This window comes from Oryctolagus cuniculus, chromosome 13, assembly GCF_051225735.1.
Source record: "Oryctolagus cuniculus isolate XC-2025 breed Fujian yellow rabbit chromosome 13, ASM5122573v1, whole genome shotgun sequence".
In the NCBI taxonomy this organism is placed as follows: domain Eukaryota; kingdom Metazoa; phylum Chordata; class Mammalia; order Lagomorpha; family Leporidae; genus Oryctolagus; species Oryctolagus cuniculus.
Window position 1 is genome coordinate 83,585,661 of NC_142879.1, and position 17,242 is coordinate 83,602,902.

General features: G+C 44.8%; 1 long non-coding RNA gene across 1 annotated transcript; it reads right to left on the reverse strand.

Annotated features, from left to right (window-relative positions):
• Positions 1-533: 533 nt before the first annotated feature.
• On the reverse strand, positions 534-8,435 carry LOC149122704 (uncharacterized). The gene is made up of 3 exons (XR_016219357.1): positions 8,000-8,435; positions 7,382-7,514; positions 534-743 (listed from the first exon to the last, which is right to left on the reverse strand). It is a non-coding gene; the product is annotated as an uncharacterized LOC149122704 (long non-coding RNA).
• Positions 8,436-17,242: the final 8,807 nt, after the last annotated feature.

Genomic DNA, 17,242 nt, shown 5'->3' on the forward strand with positions numbered 1-17,242 from the left:
TCATTCTGACATAAGCTTGGTCATAAAAAGGGCATATGAATAATTACACAGAGTTGAAGTGTATGAACACTTAGGACCAAGCGGGATAAATGTTCACCCTAGCTATGTAAGGCATTCCATGTCAATAGGAGAGGAAGGAGAAAGAGGGGAGGGAGTGTAGGTGGGAAGGTGGTTACGGTGGGAAGAATCACCATGCTCATTACTTAGCAGCAAAGAGAGAATCTGTGATCATTTGTTGCTTAAGAAAGGGTGATAGGCATTATTTAATTAAAATGCAGGCATCAGTGTTCTCCTATCTCTGAAATAGGAAGTCTATAACTCAGAATTCCTTGCTGTTTCATCAAAAACAATTCAAAACAAAAACCTAATTAAGCATAAGAGGAAGTTACACATTAGAAGTCTATTCTAATCTCTAGGAGGTTCAGGGGTTGGAAAATTCATCCAAAATCTTGCTGAAAAATGTCCCATACATTTTCCATGACCACTATCCATCAGCATAAGCTCTTTTAAAAAAGATTTATTTATTTGAAAGTCAGAGTTACAGAGAGAGAGGAGAGGCACAGAGAGAGAGAGAGAGAGAGAGAGAATCTTCCATCTGCTGGTTTACTCCCCAATTGGATGCAATGGGCAGAGCTGAGCTGATCCAAAGCCAGGAACTAGGAGCTTCTTCCAGGTCTCCCATGTGGTTTCAGGGGTTCAAGGATATGGGCCATCTTCTACTGCTTTCTCAGGCCATAGCACAGCTGGATGGGAAATGGAGCAGCCGGGAATCGAACCGGTGACCATATGGGATGCTGGCACTGCAGGAGGCAGCCTTACCTGCTACACCACAGCACCAGCCCCCATAAGCCCTATCTTCTGCAGAACCAGCACCCCAGACACCAGCCACCACATGGCATCCCATGGCACACTCACCCCTGGCAATGTTCTGCAGCTCCTGCTCCTCTCCACTTTCACTGCAAGAATCTGCAACTCCTTGTTTTCATGCAAGTAATTCTGATTCAGATGATGCCCCTGACACAATTGTCTGGCAAGTGCCATGGCAGGTGTCCATGACCTAGCTAAATGCACAGCTGGGACATTTTAAACTTTTCACTGCCATGGTGAGACACGGACTCCATCTAATAAAGTAGGGGATTTTTCAGGGAGTCCAGAGAATCAAATATGACAAAATGACAAATCTTAACCAAAGAGTGCCGTGGTACAGATGAAGAGAACCCAAAATGTATTTTTCTATCTTTTCTTTTCTGAGTTAAGTGCCTAAAAGCAAAGCCAATGAGGGTTAAACAGACCCATTCTGAAAATTCCTTAACATCTTCATTTTCATCCAAATTAATATATTGCTTGAAGAAAATAAATTTTACATAAATGAAAATGCAGTACCACAGACAAGTGTACAGAACATAGGCCCTCAGTTAGCTTCAAACCATCTGGGTCCATTAATGTGTTCTTCCAGAACCCAAGCTGCAGTACAATAGAACCACAGCCTCTGACATTCCTCCTCCACCCTGATGGATCTTGGGTTTTCCTCCCACCTCCCCTCTCCTGTGAATACATCAGTAGCAGGACAAATGGAATCCAAAGATACGATGATGTTATTTAACATGGAATAAACATAGTGTTTTAGTCAGTACAATCCTCAATACTACAATAATAATTCCGAGTTCACTGATTATGAAAGTAAGTATAAGAAATCTCTTCCTAAGTAATCATAACATCGAGAGCTGAATGTAGACTTTCAGAGGGAAAGAAAGAGAGAATTGTGTAGAGATGTGTATCTCTATAATACAGATTTACCGCTGTACTTTATAGACAGTACACCATGTTTGTCTTTTTTTTTTTTTGCATTCTGGCATAGTTTATTACATCCAGCTTTTCACTTTGGAAATTTTATGATTAGACACTAATATACAACAAATTTTGAATCCTTACAGACAATATAGAGCACCCTAGGCCCTCCCAAGGGCAGAAAACAGACCAAGAGCTCACAGATTGTTGCAACTGCAAGAAGCAGATGAAGATATCGTCAGAAAGATACATATTCCTGCAGTGTGGCTGCTGAGCAGTTCTGCCCTTATGGATCTCATCTCTGTTTCAGATCGTTAAAGAAAGTTACATGCTTTCTGACACTTCTAAAGATTTCACTAATGAGTATCTAAGATATCTTCACTATGCTAAGAGCCTCAGAACAGCCCAAAGACTTGGGCCATCTTCTACTGCTTTCCCAGGCCATAGCAGAGAGCTGGATCAGAAGAGGAGCAGCTGGGACTAGAACCGGAACCCATATGGGATGCTGGCACTTCAGGCCAGTGCTTTAACCTGCTGTGCCACAGCACTGGCCACAATGTAGTATTTCCAATAGAAGAGTTGGTTAAGTCATTAACTCCTCTAAAATACAAGTTAAGTATTAGTTTTGAAACTCTGATTCATTCATTAGAACAACAAAATTTTCTCTCTTTGCTTGTGGGTATGTAAATTTTCTTCTAAGAAATTAATCATGACTTTTACATCTCAGACCCTATTATGAGTAAGTAGAGAATATTGTGGGGTCATACGCTCATTCTATCAAAGGAACATTTCTCCAATTAAAGAAAACATTATGGGCATCCCATATGGGCACTGGTTTGAGTCTTGCTGCTCCACTTCTTATCTAGCTCCTGGCTATGGCCTGGGAAAGCAGTAGAAAATGGCCCAAGTGCTTGGGCCCATGCACATGCATGGGAGACCTTGAAGCTCCTGGCTCTTGGCTTCGGATGAGCCCAGCTCCAGCTGTTGCAGCCAACTAGAAGTGAACTAGCAGATGGAAGACTTCTCTCTATCTATGCAACTCTGCCTTTCAAATAAATAAATAAATCTTTGAAAAAAAAAAAAGATGTCCAAGTCTTACATCAGAGTACTGGGGTTCAGTGCCTAGCTCTGGTTCCTAACTCCAGCTTCCTGCAAATACCGATCCTATAAGGCAGCACTGATGGCTCAAGTATTCAGGTTTCTGCCCACACATGGAAGATTAAGATTGAGTTCATGGGCTGGTGCCATGGCTCACTTGGTTAATCCTCTGCCTGTAGCACCAGCATCCCATTTGGGTGCCATGTTCTAGTCCTGGTTATTCTTCTTCCAGTCCAGCTCACTGCTGTGGCCCGGAAGGGCAGTGGAGGATGGCCCAAGTGCTTGGGCTCCTGCAACTTCATGGGAGACCAGGAAGAAGCACCTGGCTCCGGGCTTTGAATTGGCATAGTGCCAGCTGTAGTGGCCATTTGGGGAATGAACCAGCAGATGGAAGACCTTTCTTTCTGTTTTTCTCACTATCTTTATCTCTACCTGTCAAATAATTAAAAAAAATTAAGTTCACACTCCTGGCTTCAGCCTGACCCAGTTCTGGCTGTTGCAGGCATTTTGGGGAGTAAAGTAAATCAGAGTGCATTTTCATTCTCTCTCCCTCTGCCTCCCAATTAAGTAAAAAAAAATTAAAGAAACACCAACTGGACTAAAGGAAATAATATAGGTAAGTGTCCCACTTCTTTCATATGACCAACAACTAGGTACTAAAAGTTTTCAGTTTTTCCACTCACCACATCCTTTGCCCATGGCATTTAATTTCCTAGGTTTTAATTTTTCTTTTCCCTAGGTAAAATGTGACCACTTGGTGCCAGTGCTATAGCATGAGGTAAGACACTGCCTGCAATGTGGGTATCCCATATGGGTGCTAGCTGAGTCCCAGCAGCTCCCCTTCCAATCCGGCTTCCTGCTAATGGTCCCAGAAAAGCAACAGAAGATAACTGGGGCCCTGCCACCCACATGAGACACCCAGATGAAGTTCCTGTCTTCAGTCTGGCCCAGCCCAGGCCACTGCAGCCACCTGAGGAGTACACCAGCAGATAGATAATCTGTCTCTTCCACTCTGCTACATTTTCAAATACATGCATCAACCTTCCTTTACAAAATAAAAATAAAAACCACTTAATCTGTCAAAGGTATAGAATAAAAAAGCTTACAGGACTGATAAATTCAAGATCTAAAACATCTTCATGATAGAAAACAGCAAAGCAAAGAATGATACTGAGTGGGTTTTTAAAAGCATGTATTTTGGTCCCTAAATTTCTAAACCATGAACATGATTATTACATAAATATATTTATATATTTTTAAGATTTGTTCATTTACATGAGAAAGTTCTTCCATCTGCTGGTTCACTCCCCAAATTACTGAAAACCTGGGGCTGGGCCAGGGTAAAGCAAGGAGTAGGGACCAGTGCAATGCACAGCAGATTAACACCCTGGCCTGAAGCACTGGCATCCCATAAGGGCGCTGGTTCAAGTCCCGGCTGCTCCACTGCTGATCAAGCTTTCAGCTTATGGACTGGGAAAGCAGTAGGAGATGGCCCAAGTCCTTGTACCCCTGCACCTAAGTGGGAGACCTGGAAGAAGCTCCTGGTTCCTGGCCTCAGATCAGCACAGCTCCTGCCATTGCAACAAGTTGGGGAGTAGACCGTCAGATGGAAGACCTCCCTCTCTCTCTCTCTCTCTCTCTCTCTCTGTGTGTGTGTGTAACTCTTTCAAATAAATAAACAAATCTTTTAAAAAAAGCCAGGGGTCAGGGAAGTATCATCCAGTTCTCTCGCTTGGCTGCAGGACCCAAGGATTTGTACCATATTCTGCTGCTTTCCCAGGTATGTTAGCAGGGAGCTGGATCAGAAGTAGAACATGCAATTGGTTCCCATAGAGGATGCTAGTGCTGCAGATGTTGGTATAACCCATTTTGCCACAGTGCTGGCCCTGACAATTTTTAATTCCTAGGAATTAACAGGAAAGAAAGAAGTATGGTAGGATACCTTTTTTTAAAAAAAAATTATTTTATTTATTTGAAAAAGTTATATAGAGAGGTAGAGAGTGAGGTAGGGAGAGAGAGAGAGAGAGAGAGAGAGAGAGAGAGAGAGAGAGAATCTTCTGTCTGCTGGTTCACTGCCCAAATGGCTACAATGGACAGAGCTGAGCTGATCTGAAGCCAGGAGCCAGGAGTTTCTTCTGGGTCTCCCACATGAGCAAAATGGTCCTTGGGCCATCCTCTACTGTTTTCCCAGGTGCATTAGCAAGAGGCTGGACTGGAGGTGGAGCAGCTGGAACTCTACCAGCACTCATATGGGATGCCTGTATTTCAGGCCAGGGCTTTAACCTGATGTGCCACAGTGCTGGCTCCAACAGGTGACCTTTTACTCTCAATAATCTCTTCTTGGTATTGGCAGCAGTTTGTAATTTTTTGTTTATTTGCCTTCTTCTTAATCTATATTTTTAAAAAATTACAAAAGGTTCCAGCACCCTGAGAACCTCCATCACAAGGGCATACAATCAGATGTTTGTCCAGAAAAGGGTGGTGTAGATGCAAGGTGGAAAATGCAAGGTGAGTTGATTCATCTTTCTCAGGCTGTGGTTTCCATGGGCAACTTTTACAACCAACTGCCTTATTCGTTCCTCTTCCACAGAGTGGAACACATGTTAAGTCATCCTATTTAGCCAAAAGTCAGTGGCAGCACTCAAATATGTCATCAATCCAGGGCCAGCATTGTGGCACAAAGGAGTAAGTTGCCAACTGCAACAGCAGGATGCCTTATGGCACTGCTTTGAGACTCACTTCCTTCACTTCTCATCCAGCTCTTTGCTTGGGAAAGGAGCAAAGATTGCCCAAGAGTTTGGGTTCCTGCACCCACATGGGGGACTGGCTTCAGCCTGGCTCAGCCCCAGCTATTGTGGCCATCTGGAAGTGAGCCAGCAGATGAAAGATAGATCTCTCTCTCTCTCTCTCTCTCTCTCTCTCTCTCTCTTCCTTTTACCTAAACATACATTACATAAATAAATGAAAATGCATCAATATAGCAACTTGTTGAGGAAAAGTCTTCCAATTATTGCAGGTATTGTCTCAATGTATAAAAATATTCAGACACAAAAATTATAAACTGGTTTATATTTATATTTCTCAACCACATACTTTTCAGAAAAAATTGTCTGCCACTCAGCATCAGGTATCAGTCTGAAAGCATTCATTAAAAAATCAAGTTATTTTAATAAACACAAAAACCTCTAGTATAGACTGCATATAAACCAGTGGCTTCCATGGGTATACACAGATTGATTTTTGTTAATTTACAGGGATCACTGCACTTCCCTGGCATGGAGCTGTCTGAAGAGTTTAAACACTGATGGTTGTGGCATTATTTCTGATATTTGCTTATTACCCAGAGTGAATTTATTAAATATCTATCATGAACTCCACACTCTCTATATAAATCTATTTCAAATATGTTGATATTTATGGTACTTACACACTTACTAACTGAGCTAATCCTCCTAACTTCTCTCTGGAAAAGCTATGCCTTTGACATTGCCTTTTTTCACACATATGGAAATGCATAATATGCTTCTGTATGGTACTTCAGAATTTATAAAAGGCTTTTCAGGTAAGATTTACATAGCATCATGTGAAAGTGGCCAAAGGACACAGTCTTCTCATTACAGAGGGGAGAGGTATGAAGTGACTCTCTGAACAGTTACTCAGATTCTGTCAGTCAGGTTCAGAATCTTATTAGGTATCAGATACACATCTAGATTTGTTTCCCTACTGTCTCTTTGTCAGAATTCCCAGCCTATGAGTGAACTTCAGTCTGAATGAATGCTAATATTCAAGGTTCTAAGTGAAAAAATTACTGAGGTTTCTATTGGTGAGGAAAGCATGTGTCTAAACATTACTTGTATTTAATAATAAGTATTGAATCACATGAAACTGAATATAAGATTATGCAAATTTTTAAGATGAAGAGCATATATTTAAAACCACATTCTTACATTTTGCAAATGTGTTGAAACACCTTACTGCAGCATGCGTTTGGCATAGTGGTAAAGCCTTCCACATCCCAGTCAGAATGCCCAGGGCTCAAGCCCTAGCCCTGCTTCTGCTTCTGGCTTCCTGCTAACAGAACCCTGGGAGGCAGCAGCTGATGGTTCAAGTACTTGAGTCCCTGCCACCTGTGTGGAGACCCATGCTGAGTTCCTGGCTTCAGCCTTACCCAGCTCTGGTTGGTGCAGACATTTGAGGAATGAGCAATAAATGGAAGGGCTCTCTCTGCCTTGCAAATAAACAAAAATAACTATACAGACCTTTTCTTAAGGTGTCTTGCTCACTTCTAAATAATTTCCCTTTTCACAGTAAAATACCTAACTGTCCTCTTTAGTAACAGTGCATGTTTTGCTCTCCATGTTCACTCCTGAGCTCCAAGTACTGGCAGCTCACCCTAGTAAACTGACTGGTTCCAAGTTCAAGTACTCATCTCCCATATTCTTTTGGTGGGTCTACTGGAAAGAAAGGAGAGTATCTACAGTAATTAATATCTTACTGTTGCTCTTGCTGTCCACCTGCAGGCCTGAAGGATGACCACCTGAATACACACTGTGATGTTCTGGACGTAGTTTCCAAACTTCAGTCACTTTGCAGTGGAGGGACTCTGTCCTCGTCAATCACCTGAAAGCCTGCAGGAGTAGGGAGAAGCTGTGTTTGAAGAATTCACAAATACAGTGCATTGAAGCCAACCACTACCACCCCCACCACACCCCTACTTCAGGGTTCTGGCAAATCCCAAACCAGGAGTTTGGGACCAGGAGTGGTTCAGGAGGTGACCTCGACTCCTTACTCTGAACAGCTCCAAAGTGCCTGTTGCACCCAGCGGGAGCTCAGCGCCTTGACCTCCCATCCTCCTGCCCTTGCCACCAGGATGCCCAGCTCCCAGAGCCTCCAGGAGGCCTGCCGCAGACCCGCAGGTTCAGGCGCACTGGGTTGTGCATCCAGAGCTAACCCAAAATACAGGCCCAGCTCAAGTGTCACCTCCCCACAAAGTCTCTGTCTCCTACTCCCTCCCAGAAGGGCACAGGCCAGCACCTGGCACTGGGAATCTCCGCATTTGCGGTAAACCTGCTCTCCCATGAAGGAAGGTGCCCCTGTGGGAACCCCACTCCACCTGTGAGCAGGGCTGGGGAAGAAGGCTGAGCCAGCCTCCACCCTAGGACTGCAGCCTGGGAAAGTCCAGGGCCCCAGCACCCTTGCCGAGCATGGAGTCTCCCTAAGTGTGCTCTGAGCCAGGGCCTCAGCCGTCAGCAGCTCCCTTGCTTCCAGAATCTGCTGCAGGGCAGCTCAGGCTCAGCCAATTGGAGGGCTTCGGGCCAATCCTCGCTTCCCTGGGGCAGGACCAGCGCTGCCAGAACACCAAACGCTGGGCTGATTATAAAGGTGGTGGTCATTGGTGGGCAGCTTGTAGTTGCAGTGTGTGCGGTTGACGTGTGTGCTGTTAGGTTCTTGTCCATTTTGTACCTTGGGGCTAGAATGCAGGTGATGGCCCGAGAGTCAGGAGGGGCAGGAGAAGAAGAGACAGACCTGGTGAGTGCGACCTTCCACCTCTCCCGCCAGCTGAGGCTTGCAGCACGTGCTGCAATTGGGGAAGCAATGAAGGCCGAGTCTCAGCAGGACAACCTAGTGCACAGTGCTTATTTGCTCACTGATGCAGCATCTATGTGGACTGCATTGGCAGTCAGAAGGAAGGGTTTGGTAGGGGGGTGCTGGAGATGCACTGGGCCCTCATGCAGCTGCCTGCTGTAGGCATCCAGGGCAGCAGAGTCCTGCGGGGTCCCTAGAGATCCTGGCCATGCTGTGCCTCCATCATCCACCCTCCTGCACTGATGCTGGGGACAGTGTTTCTGCGGTTCATATCTCATTGGAATCCATGGTCATTTTCTCATGATGGGCTGATCTCACACAGTGACAATCATGGAACAAATCACTGTTCTGTGGCATCTGCCTCCCAGGAGCATTGCAGGTGGACAGGGGGAAACGGGTGACTGGTGGCACCTCCTGTGCATGGTCTCTGTCCCATCCTGGACCGAAGGTGGAAAGGGAAGGAGAGGAGCTGGCTCAAAGCAGTCCCGCTGCAGGTTCCATCAGGTGCAAAATGTCTCCCGATTGCGGTTCACCTTGCAGAGAAACTGTCTCCTTTTGTGGGCAAGAGACAGCATCTGCTTTATTAGCTGTGCAGTGTATTGATAATTAAAATTTGGGCATCCCTCTCTATAGTCCTCACAGCATAGTTACATTCTGAGGAACTGATGAAACTGCTCAGTACTTCAGGGCTGAGTGTAATATTAGGTGGGCAAGCCTGTTGTTGGCTTTTGGTTTATAGCTATTGGGCAACTTTATTTGGTAAAAATGCATTCAGGCTCAGTAGTGTATTCAAGGATGACCACTTAGTGAATTGTCTTTTTTTTTTTTTTTTTTGGAAGAATAAGAGTATTGAAGACTGGGTTGAGCTACCTATGGCAAAACTCCACCATTCCTGGGAAGGCCACAATTGGCAAGAAAAGCAGGTAGCAAGCTTTCATCAAGTAAGTTGAGATTCCTGTGTTTGCAATCTGAAGAGCTCACTGCTGAGCTGGGAGGGGAACTGCTCTGAGCACAACTCATTAGAGAACTGCTCTTGCAGACCTTCCCCGAAGGAAGCACTGTTGTGGTCAGAAGCATTCCAGGAGCTGCTGGCCAGCAATTGTGAATTAGGCTTGAATTGAATCCATTGCAAGTATCACAAGAGTGCAGAAAGGCTGTGTCCTCAAATCAGCAGCTCACCAGGCAGAATTTGACTTAACCTAGAAGGTCTGTTTATCTCTGTTTATTTCTCAGCATATTCACACCAGGTGGGGAAGATAAATCAGCCTTAAGCTCTGTAATGGCAGTGCTCTTGGTTGAGGCTGAGGATGCTTTTCATTGCATGCAGTGTTTGCAAGAGACTTAGTTCCCTGAGGATTTATGCCTCTCCTGTAAATACATTTTTGGCATTAAAACAAACTGAAGTGTTTCTGTTTTAGTAGTATGGAACCAACTTAAGTATTTTGCCTACAGGCATCTTTGTCTTTAAAGAGCTAAATCCGCAGGATTACAGGATTGAGTAAAAACGAGAATAGCTAATCCTAGTACTAGAAAAGCACAAGGGATTATTTGATCATTAGCTTCCTCATATTCCTCATGTTTCTTTTTAGTTTTCTACCTTCTCTTCCCTACCTACAGATGCTCTGGCTGTATTGGAGGCTTTTCTAAAAACTGAATTCTGTGAAGAAGAAAATATAGGCTACTGGATGGCTTGTGAAAACTTCCAAAAAAAAATCCACCCACCCCAGAAGCTATCCTTATATCCAAGATAAATATATGCACTCTTCTTAGAAAAAGGCCCAAAAGAGGTTAGACACAATTCCTCATTTCAGCATAAAGTGTACACTCTTGACATCAAGATGCAGCAAAAGAAGTAAAGACATAAGACTAAAGCAAGGGCCAGGGAATCTGAAAAGCTTCCTCTCCTGGTGTCCTGTCTTTCAAATAAGTCTCCCCAGACCTGGCAGGTGGAGCTCATCACACATTACCACTTCTGATTTTCACTTTCCAAGAGCAGAGCCCCCTTCTCTAACAAAGGATAATGAGTGATCTTTGTTTCAGATGAACATGCTTTCAAACCAAAACTCTTATTATCCAAAATATACAAGAAGCCATGACTCCCAGCTTTACACTTGCCTGGAAAATGGTGTATTGCTTGATGGAGAATAACTTTTTGAAGTTGTATTTATTTGCAAGGCAGAGTTACAGAGAGAAAAAGAGAGGGAAAGACCGCTTCCTGCTTCCTTCCTTGGGCAGAGGTCAGGGATCACAAAGTGACCTAAAGTGACCAGTTCGAGGCAGAAATCCCAGAGGTGCCACTGGGGCCTGGGCCGGGATGCGGGCGGGGCACAAGCAGATGGGAGATGCCCAGGACCTGTGGGCCAAGGCTGCAGGTGTTTCTGTTGGCCCCCAGGCACCCGCAGGGCCTCAGCTGCTCTCATAATGGAACCGCACATGCACCAAACATTGGGGGATCAAACCAGCAGATGGAGGACTCTATGCCTTTCAAATAAATCTCTTAAAATAAATAAAAAAGAAATGCAAATAAAAAGAACCAGCTAAATAGACATGAACTGTATGGAGACAAACACCAATATTACATTACTCAACTCTCCACTGCTCCAATGAACAAAGAAGACAAATAAGAGGGATATAGGCCTCCCCTTTTTTGTTATCCTACCCTTGGTTCCAACTAGCATGGGCTTCCAGAAAATGTACAGGGAATACAATCTCTGCTGTGGTCAATACATGATCTCAGAATTTCCCTTATTCATTTGCCTAACAGATTTTGATTATGCTGCTCTAGGTAAAGGGAAGTCAACAAAACTGCCCTTTTCCCCCATTTTTAAAATATATTATTTATTTGAAAGGCAGAGTTATAGAGAAGGGGTAGAGACAGATCTTCCATCTGCTGGTTCACTTCCCAAATTGGCCTCAGCTGAGCCAATCTAAAGCCAGGCGCTTCTTCCAGGCCTCCCACATGAATGCAGTGGTTCAAGCACTTGGGCCACCTTCTGATGCTTTCCCAGGCACATTAGCAGGGAGCTAGATTGGAAGTGGAGCAGCTGGGACTTGAATCAGCACCCATATGGGATGCTGGCACAGCAGGCCATGGCTTTACCCACTGTGTTGGTACCGTGTTTGTGTGTGTGTCTGTGTATGTATGTATTTTTATTGCAAAGACACATTTATTTATTTGAAAGGCAAGGTTAGAGAGGGAGAGACATAAGAAGAGAGATCTTTCAACCTCTGGTTCACTCCCCAAATGTCCACAACAGCAGAGGCTGGGCCAAGCCAAAGCCTTGAGGCTGAACAGCAGATAATCTTTAGTTATTAATTTAAAATGAATAGGCTGTAGCTGGTGCTGTTGCATATAAGGTGAAGCCACCACCTGCAGTGCTGGCAAACATTATGGGCACTGGTTCATGTCCCAGCTGCACTGCTTCTAATCTAACTCCCTGCTAATGTGCCTGGGAAAGCAGCAGGAGATGGCCCAAATACTTGGGTGCCTGAATCCATGTGGGAGACCTGGAAGAAGCACCTGGCTTTGGATTAGCCCAGCTCCAGCTGCTTGCAGCCACGTGGGGAGTAAAACAGCAGACAGAACATCTCTGTTTATTTATGTGTCTCTCTCTATAATTCTTTCAAATAAATAAATAAATCTTTAAAAAGGGTTTATTAACGTATACTATAATCCAATCCAGTAAAAGTAAGAGAAGTACTAAATATTACTACCTATATTATTATTTATTTTTATGTTTTAATTTTTTTAAACTTTTATTTAGTAAATATAATTTTCCAAAGTACAGTTTATGGATTACAAAGGCTTCCCTCCTTAACTTCCCTCCCACCAGCACCCCTCCCATCTCCCACTCCCTCTCCCACTCCATTCACATCAAGATTAATTTTCAATTATCTTTATACACAGAAGATCGATTTAGTATATATTAAGTAAAGATTTCATCAGTTTGCAGCACACAGAACATAAAGTGTAAAATACTGTTTGAGTACTAGTTATAGCATTACTTCACATTGGAAAACATATTAAGGACAGAGATCCCACATAAGGAGTAAGCACACAGTGATTCCTGTTGTTGACTGAACAATCTGACACTCTTGTTTATGGCATCAGAAATATCCCTGGGCTCTAGTCATGAGTTGCCAAGGCTATGGAAGCCTCTTGAGTTCACTGAGTTCGATCTTACTTAGACAAGGTCATAGTCAAAGGGGAAGTTCTCTCCTCCCTTCAGAGAAAGGTACCTCCTTCTTTGATGGCCCGTTCTTTCTACTGGGATCTCACTTACAGAGATCTTTTATTTAGGTCCTTTTTTTTTTCTTTTTTGCCAGAGTGGCTTTCCATACCTAAAATACTCTCATGGGCTCTTCAGCCAGATCTGAGGGCCTTAAGGGCTGATTCTGAGGCCAGAGTGCTGTTTAGGACATCTGCCATTCTACAAGACTGCTGTGTATCGCACTTCCCATGCTACCTATATTTTATATAGTCTAAGTATTGTATAAACTAAAATATACAACACTAGGAGTATACTATCAGTAATTATACTACCAATCTCAGTGATTATAAATAAGAATTTTAGCAACTATACTGATTCTGAACAGTGATTCAATGTTTCTGTTTTTAAATTTAAAAATGCCCCTGAACTTGAATTTTTCTGTGTAGCTCCTCATAGAACTACAAGCCTTAGAAGTTCTATGCTGTTTAGCATTTCATCTTCAGTGCCAACTTGATTATTGCACTGCCAGTTTATAAAACACTTCACAGTCATGTGAACCTTACCATAAGATAGGACTGTGTAGAATAAATCCTTTAACTATAAAGACAATCTTATCTCACAAGGGAGGAAGATCCAGAGGGGTCAAATGACTTGCTACTGTCACTTAGCTCTGTTGGCACAGAAACAAGGAAAGCTCTCAGCTTCCTGCCACCTCCCCTTACACCACCTGCCTCAACTAGATGAGCCTGTAATTTTAAGGACACTCAGGCACCATGAGTTTAAATGAATTTTTCAAGGTTACATGACAAGTACCAAAGCCAGAAGTAAAAATTATTGCTTCCATCTTTCTCTTCCTTGTCCACAATGGAAGTCTGATGTACAGTTATGCATTATTCATATATCATTTACAACCAAGAAGCATTATTTTTCCCCAAATTTAACAATGAAACTACTTTTTTCCACTGAGGAAGTTATTTTAATGGATGATACAAACATACTTGTTTTGTTTTTTAATTGGAGATGCAAAGAAATGAACAAGGAGACAGAGAAGTGGTATTCACCCTCTAGTTCACTGCTGAAATATCCACAGTGGTCAGGGCTGTCCCAGGAGTAGGGAACCCAATCATCTGAGCCATCAGTTACTAGCTCCATGGTCTGCATTATCAGGAAGTTGGAGGCAGGGACTGGAACCAAACCCAAAATCTCCCATGTGGGACACAGGCATCTGAACCACAAGGCTACACCCTGGCTTCCAGACTTGTTTTTTCACCAGTCCTCTGAAAAGGAAAGTTAATTACAACCTGAAATCCAAGACTCTGGAGTCCTCCGGTGTGTGTGTCTATGCAAGTTGATGCATTAGATTTACTTATGTTGCCCAAGAGTCTGCAGTTTAGAGAGAACATAAGAGTGAAACATGTGTCAGAGGATGTCAGCATTGGAGAGGTGGCTGTGCTCTAGTCAGAGGCTGAGGAGGACAAGTCCACAGGGAGCAGCAGCACCAAGGGAGAAAGCTATACTAGCAAGTAAGTAGAAAAATTGTTGAAAAATAAATATGGGAAAAGGATTTATTTATCTAGAAGGCAGAGTTATAAAGAAGGAGAGACAGGGAGGGGGAGGGAGAGATCTTCCATCTGCAGGTCAACCCACCAAATGCTCACAATGGCTGGGTCTGGGTCAGATCAAAGCCAGGATCTGGAACTCCACCCAAGTCTCCCTCATGGGTGGCAAGTGTGGGGAGCAGCTCGGACTAGACTAAGTTACTGGAATTAAGACTTATTCTATGCATCTGCTCTCCCACAATAAGGCGCTGGGAGAGGAGAAAACAGCTTCTACCCAGCTGCCTCCAGTTCAACCAATAAACAGCAGGACTTGCTCCTGATTGGAGGAGAGCAGCGTACTCGGCGTGTGGGCAGCCGAGTTGGGATTGGCAGAGGAGGACTATAAAGGAGGAGAGAGACGGCATGCACCAGGAACATCTAAGGGGAACATCTAAGGGGAACACCTGTGCAGCCCCCCGAGAGAGCCGGCCGGCGGTGTGCCGCTCCCCCACGGAAGTGGGGAATGTGGCCAGGGGGAACTGCCCTTCCACGGAGGTGGAAGGGACAGTAGCCAACCCGGGAAGAACCAGCAGCAAACCCGGGGAGGGCCGAGCAGACCAAAGAACAGCGCAGGGTCCTGTGTCGTTCCTCCACGAAGAGGGGGAGCAACATAATGGTGCCGTGACTCGGATATGAAGCCTAGGCAGGGTTCAGTGTCGTTCCTCCACGAAGAGGGGGAGCGACATAATGGTGCTGTTACTCGGATATGAAGCCTAGGCAGGGTTCAGTGTCGTTCCTCCATGAAGAGGGGGAGCGACAGCAAGGACTCAAGAACTTGTGTTGTCTGCTGCTTTCTCAGATGTATTGGCAGAGAGCTAGATGGGAAGTACAGCAGCTGAGACACAAACAGTGGCCATATGGGATGGGATTAATTTTTAATTTTAATGAATTTTTAATAAATTTTTAAATGAAATTTTTAAGAAATGTATTTTTAGATTTTCTGATGGCAGCCATATTGGAGTCTGGCAAATTCTCGTTCTGATGTCAGCAGCAGAATGTTGGATCCTGGCAAATTCTCATTATGACAGGAATGACAGGCATCTTGGAGGCTGGTAAATTTTTCTGACAGGAGTGGCAGCCATGTTGGAGTCTGGCAGTGTGTTTTCTGATGTCAGTGGTGGCCATCTTGGATTCTGGCAATTGTTTTGACAGGAGCTATAGCCATATTGGATCCTGACAAAATTTCTCTGACAAAACCTCAAGGGAGTCCCTGTAAGAAAAGGTGTCTTTTGGACCCAGGACCAATTTCCTGACAGAAACTTGTATGAGAATTAAAATGTTTTCCTGAGTGACAAGTCTATTCTGAGTGATGGACAGGTATCTTAGTGAAGGACAAGGGTGATGGGTGATGGACAGGTGTCCCCACCAAGAGCCCTGGGACCCCCAGAGATTCTCAGAGAACCCCAGAACCCCCAGAAAACCTGAGACCCCAGAGACCCTCAGAGACCCCCAGAGATGCTGAAAGACACTGAGAGAACCCCAGAGACAACTGGGACCCACAGAGACCCCCAGGGACCAACAGAGACCCTCTGGGAAGTGACTATAAGAACCTGGAAGTACACCAGAAGTACCCAAAAGTGGGTATAAACAGAACCAAAGTGACTGAAAATGGGTATACAATGGCCGGAAGTGGACCGGAAGTGACTTAGGAACCCAGAAGTAGACTAAAGTGAGTCTGAGAACCCCGAAGTGACATAAATTAGCTGGAAGTTAGTGACTGTAGGAATCGGGAAGTTGACTGGAATTGACTCTGGGAATGCAGAAGTGGACTGGAAGTGGGTCTAGAATGACCAGAAGTGGGTTTAGGAAATTGAAAGTGGACCAGAAATGAATGCAAAGAGGGGAGGGAAGGAAGGAAGGGATGAGTCATGCTGAGACTCCTGCTGAGTCATCAGGAAATTCTGCTGAATCATCACTAGCACACACCTCGTGAGCCATCATTATACATACCCACTTAATCCTCATTATCCCAGACCTGGTGAGTCATTGAGAAACTTCTGCTGAGTCACCATTTTATACCTGCTGAGTCATCATTACCTACCAGGCATCCTTACCCACAAAGGTAGACAACTACACCTGCCAAGTCATACTCTTAGGCCAGTGAGTCGCACTTCTAAAATTGCCGAATCATGCTTCCAGACCTCCTGAGTCGTGCTTCTAAACTTGGTGAGTCATGCTTCAAACATGAACCCTAACCTGACTCCCATCCCCACCCTAACCGTGACATCAAACCTAACCTGCTGAGTCATGGCACCAGGCCAGCTGAGTCATGCTTCTACCCCTAAATCTAACCCAAGGTTGCAAGGAAGGAAGGAGGGGCCCCTTGCACCTGCTGGGACTGGATGGAGGTCCTGAGGACCCCATGCACCTGCTGGAAACCAGGATGGAGCCCCTGGGGACCCAAATTGAGCTCTGGAGACCCAGATGGAGCACTGGAGAACCAGATGGAGCCATGGAAACCCAGATGAGGCTCCTAGAGACTGTATGGATCCCTGTGCACCTGCTAGAGACCCGGATGGAGCCCTAGAGACCTGGATGGAGGCGCCGGTGCCTGGATGGAGGACCTGGGGACCTGGCTGGAGGCCTGGAGACCCAGATGGAGACCAGATCTGTATGAAGGCCCTAGAGACTGAATGGAGCCCTGGGGACCCAGATGGGGCAATGTATACCTGCTAGAGACCAGGATGGAGTTGCTGGGGACCACCCTATCTCTCAGGACCCCTTGACAGGGCTCAGGTCTCTAAAGAGAACATGTGGGGACCAGGTAGGTGGTAATGATGAGTCAGCAGAAATTTCATGATGACTCAGCATAAATGGATGGTGCTGACTCAGGAGTGAGGAAATGGATGCACAGGAGGAAGTGGTGGCCCTTTGTGAACTTCTGGCTGTGGGAGACCCTGAGGAAGTGTGCTCCCAGCACTGAAGGATGCAGGATCTCTGTACTTGTGAACTCCAGATAGC